This window comes from Crinia signifera, chromosome 3, assembly GCF_055691185.1.
Source record: "Crinia signifera chromosome 3, ASM5569118v1, whole genome shotgun sequence".
Taxonomy (NCBI): domain Eukaryota; kingdom Metazoa; phylum Chordata; class Amphibia; order Anura; family Myobatrachidae; genus Crinia; species Crinia signifera.
Window position 1 is genome coordinate 237,170,581 of NC_139219.1, and position 5,489 is coordinate 237,176,069.

General features: G+C 44.9%; 1 protein-coding gene across 1 annotated transcript in view; it reads right to left on the reverse strand.

Annotated features, from left to right (window-relative positions):
• PIK3CA (phosphatidylinositol-4,5-bisphosphate 3-kinase catalytic subunit alpha) overlaps positions 1-4,310 on the reverse strand; it is a 67,587-nt gene extending 63,277 nt beyond the window's left edge. Inside the window, exons 1-2 of the mRNA XM_083177714.1 lie at positions 4,078-4,310; positions 1,267-1,344 (exon numbers count right to left, since the gene is read on the reverse strand). The gene's annotated coding sequence lies outside the window, so the exon portion shown is untranslated. The remainder of the gene's footprint in view (positions 1-1,266; positions 1,345-4,077) is intronic.
• Between the last annotated feature and the right edge of the window lie 1,179 nt (positions 4,311-5,489).

Here is a 5,489-nt window from a genome sequence, read left to right on the forward strand (position 1 = left end):
AGGATGCACACCGACGACGCTCGCCACGCTTCAGGTTGGAGTCAATCGTGGGGTGGGTTTACGGTGTAAAATTGGGGGTATAGAGAATATTTTACATTGAATCCAATGTAAAATCGGGTCCCAGGGACCCTATTCACATTTGATTCAATAAAAAAATCGCGTCGGTCGCATGCGACCAAATCGCATGCGATGCGACCGACGCAATTCTTCCGACATGACCACCCCGATGGAAATCGGTGTGGCCGTGCTAGGAAACAAGTACCCTCTATTTTAACGTGGCACCTTTACTTTCTGATGGTTCAATAATATGCCCATAATTTGCTTTAGATTTATCCAGGTAAACCAATGAAATATCTCTGTTTAGATTGCAAACGTTATCCTTCACATACATATTCTACAGACAACACATTATATGGATATGATAGAGGTATATGATATTATTATATTTTTATTTATAAGCCACCACAAGTGGTACACAGCGCCGTACATATAGAACACATAAGAACAGTACAGGGTACGGAGAACTAGACATAACACAATTAAAGCACAAATCTTAGTACACAATACAGCTGAGATATAGGGAAGTGAGTGAGAAGAGATGCAAGTATAGATTGTAGGTGAGTAATACCCCTTTTACACCGCTGCAAAACCCCGGGTCAGAGGCGGTGTAAATGGGACACGCCGTGTCCCTTTACACGGGACTTCTACCCAGGTCCTGACCAGGGTAGAACATGGCTAGGACCTGGGTAGAGGGTGGTGTAAATGGGTACGCCGGGTCACCCGACCCGGCTCCGATTTACATCAATGGGGGACGTACAACTTGCGGACCGCAGCATCCGCAGGTCGGACGGGGGCACAGACAGCCTGCGCTGCTGTCTGCTATACTCTGCAGACAGCAGCTGCGGAAGAGGTGAATGGATGCCTGTGTGTGGCATCCATTCACCTCCCAGAGGTAATCTGCTGGGCTTGCCCGCAGCACAGCTCTCCGGAACCCGGCGATCGTCGCTTGGAGATGACGTCATCTCCAAGCGGCCGGGGGCATGCGGCGGTGGTGTAAATGGGAGCAAACGCCGGGTCGCACCCGGCTTGAAGCGGGGATCAAAAACCCGGGTGTGACCCGGCATTTTTGGTATAAGAGAGCTGTCATTGAAATGCAAGAAGAGTGCTGTGAGAACAGAAGGGAAGAGGGCCCTGCTCTAAGGAGCTTACAATCTAGAAATACAGTATATAATAGAGGTTTCTCAGCATCTGTTTCTGTATGCTCACCTGCGTATAGTACTTTTCTCCTGACTTTATATAAGCAAGCTTTGCTACATTAACTGCTTTAACAGCAGGCATCTTTCACTGGAAGTGAAAAGAAAATGTTACAATTAATAAAGTCTAACATTTTGACCATTATTGGATCATTTCAACCATCAACAATTTGTAGAAAATCTCAAATGCAACTGACAGGAGCAATTCAATTGTTTGTATACTAGTGAACATTAGCAGAAGGCAACAAAAATTCGGGCTTTTAAGCACCAAAACGTAGCGCACCAAGTATTTTCACAGGTTTAGCATCTTTACACATCTAAACCCAGCGCATTTGAGCGCAAATTGAAGTATAAGAAATGAGCAGTAACTTGTGCTCTTTGGCACAAAACAATGAATCTCGCCCCGTCACCTTAGATCAGGCATGAAAAAACTCAAACTGCAGAGGACATTATCACTATCAGGCACCTTGGAAATAAACTTGGCAGCCTAGACATTGATATTTATTTAATTGCAGTATATATTGTTTGGCTTATTTGATTACAATTATTTAATTTATAAAGAACTACAAACTATTTTTTTTTTTTTTTTTTTTTATAAAAAGACTAAAGCTCCACACGGAATGATTTGAAGGACAATGTTGGCATTCTCGATCGACGAGAACGACCAATCGTTCCGTGCATTGTTAACAATGGTCTATCATCTTTCCTGCATGCAGGAAGATCATAGATCAATCTTTTGTGAAGTGTATCAAATCGTTCCGTGTGTACACACGAATTATATCGCAATGCTTCCGACATCGTTCCATGTATATGCACATTAACATGTACTGAAGTTTATTGATATGATAAACCTTAACAAAAAAAATTAACACCAAGGGCCCGATGCACTAAGCTTCAAAAGTGATAAAATGGAGAGTGATAAACAGCCAGCCAATCAGCTCCTACCTGCTATGTCACATACTGCGCTTGAAAAATGTCAGGCAGGAGCTGATTGGCTGGCTGTTTATCACTCTCCATGTTATCACTTTTGAAGCTTGGTGCATCTAACTCCAAATCCGATAAAGGGACTCGTGAGTCAGACATTGCTGCAACCACATCAGGGTCTTTTGCATCTGTGACTTTATGCTAATATCAGCCCTTCTTCTGATGCAGGGCTGGGCAATTGCGGCCCTCCAGTTGTAGTTCATCAACATCTGGAGGGCCGCAATTGCCCAGCCCTGTTCTGATGTATAGCTATCTGAATGCACAGGGCTTGGAAAGATGGGAAATCTTTGCTCACTGACTATCCACCTCCCGGTCACTATCAAAAAATGCCTAATAGATTTAAGCAGTTCAATTGATCCTGCAATTGTGTGTGAACACAGCATGGAAAAAATATATGTGCTGTGAGACATCACAGTAACTTTTTGCTGTAGCAAAACAATTGCCAATTTTCATGAACAGTGGCATTGCAACAAAGTCAGAGTGAGCACCGAAGTCTTAAGTTATGAACACTAAAGTAAGCTGTCGTCATTAGGCTTTTAAATTGTAATTAAACAGTGTCAGAGACAGAAAAAAAATACATAAAGACAATACTGCTATTTGAGCTATACTGTAAACGAGTCATATATCCTCATCTCCATCGGTTTCCTCTCTCACAGGAAATAACAAGCAAAGGAAAGTATTCCTCCTACAGTATAGACTAGGGAAGACAAAAAAAAAAAAAAAGGGGGGTAAAACTTTGAAGAGCACATCAAAATTCTGATTTAAAATTTACAGGGGCCAGTTGTCTTGAGCTTGAAAAGTGATAAAGTGTTGAGCGATAAATTGCCAAGTAATCAGCTCCTAACTGCCATGTTAGTCTGTTTATTTTCTCTCTCCACGCTTATCACTTTAAAGGTGCCCATACACGGTGCGTTTGCACCATGCGATGCACGCTCCCACGGGCATCTAATCGCACAGTACAAAAAGTATGTGCTGCACATACTTTTTGTACTGCCTTCTGATCACATCGCATGCAAAACGCATGCGTTGCGATTCAGCCCATAACTGGTGCGATCTTACCATAACTGGTAAGACTTAATACATCTCGCCCTCAGAAAGAGGTTTTGATATTCATCTTCCAAACAGCTAGTTAGCTAACTCATACATACAAAAAACCCCAATTTTGCATACAATATAAAACATTTTGGAGAATCAAATGTTAATAATAGAAAGGATTTAACATCTATTCCGACCTTTACTGGGCACAGTTATAAAGCAACATTATTTTCTAAAGTATGTGCCACTACAGATTCAATGAAAAATGGCGATTATGATAATAATAATAATAATATTAATAATAATTACTAATGACATGCTGATTTACAAAATAGCTATCCTATCAGTGGCACTGCAAAAAATAACATATGGTCACAACACTGGGTCCTGCAGAACATGGGGTACTTATGTAAGCAGGAGGGGCAGGATACATGTGCTGCTGGGTGACTGATCATGATGGGGGTAGGCTGCATGGCCACAAAGCCTGCATAAGTAAATTCTGGGTTTCCAGTGGTAGAACAAGTTGCTTTATACCGTACCACCTGGCAGACATGCTGGGAGTTGTAGTGTCAGAAGGCTTCCACCTATGTAACCAACCACCACACAGGATGAATGGTGGTCAGAACAGTGCCTGGCACAGGGAGGAGGGGAGGTTGCACCGCTCAAGGGTATGGGTATCACCCAGCACTAATCTACACTGGCTGGGGCTAGCGATGCTTCACTGGGACACACACATGTAACGGGGCCCCGGACTCCTGCAAGTACCCCGCTCAGTGCCCTCATCTGCCCCCAGTTCCACTCCTACCGTCCAGCTCTCCCTCCTGTCACCCCCGGGCCGTCACGTAGCTCTGTCCCTCCCCATCCTCCCCCTGCTGGGGGAAGAGGAGGCTGCCACGGCCGGCGGGGATTGTCACTGCCTAGGTCGGTGCCCTGGCCCGGTTCCTTCTCCGTAAAGTCGGTTGTGTTATTTTCCTCCTCCCCAGCAGCAGCCCAGCAGCTTCCGCTCCCGCTTCCGGCATCCGCCGACGTCACCGACAGCAGCGGACTCGGGGAGATGTTGGGGATTTTTTTTTTGTTATTTTTGTTTTGTTTGTGTTTTTTTCTTCTTGATGCTTTATTTAAAAAGGACATAACGACAAGTAAACATTTCCATTCTAGGTGAATGTATTACTAGGGTATGAGAGCTCTTGCGTTCTAGGAGATGCCCAGCAAGCATTGTCTTCACATTCAGGAAGTCGAAGAGAAGATTAAAAAAATGATAATACTTTAAAATTATATTTATTTATAACATGCTAGCACATGTGCACCTATCATCCTCAAATTTATAACCAGTGGCGGTGAATGACATGTTGTGATCTTGTGACAGTGGCAGCTGTCATCGGGAGGGTGTTAGGCAGCAAGTGATCAGTCAGCTCTTGAAGTTGATGTGCTAGGTGCAGAAAAATAGGTGAGTGGAAGTATCAACAACTTTGACAAGGGACAAACTGTGATGGCTAGGCAACTACTAGATGATCAGAGAATCTCCAAAATAACTGGGGGTCCAAAGAAGGACAACCAATAAACCATAGACACGGTTTTGGGTGCTCAAAGCTTTTGATGTACTCAGAGAGTGACAGCTGCCCTGCCTGGTCCTATCCCACAGAAAAGCTACTAGACACGTGTTTGTTCTGACAGAAAGGTCTCAGAACACACAGTGCTTCCAGCATACTGCATATGGGACTTCGTGCATAGCCAGCTGCACTTAACATAAACTTTAGGCCACTGCCTAGGGGACCAGGAACTACGACTGTCTATGGAGAAGACATCCTCATACCTCCCAACTGTCCCGCATTTTGTGGGAACAACCCAGTCTTTTGGGATGTTCCCGCATCCCGCCCGGGGCCGGCAGTGTCCCTCAGCAGGGGGGCAGTTGGGAGCGCCCCCCGTCACCTGTAAATTGACGCTGTGCACATGCGCACAGCATTTATTCCTCCTGCCCAAGGGCTGCGGGCATGCCCCCACAGCGGCGAAAACGGGATGCACGCCTTGTCCCTCCTCGCATCACTCTCCCTCCTCGCATCACTCATCTTTACTGTACTGAATGCAGGTGTCTCCTGTGGGACTTCAAAGACATCACCTCTACCCTGAATATTAGTGGCAATGGGGGGGGGGGGGGCATGAAGGCAGTAGGTTGAAGTTTTGCCTATGGTGCTGATATGCCTTACACTGGCCCTGACT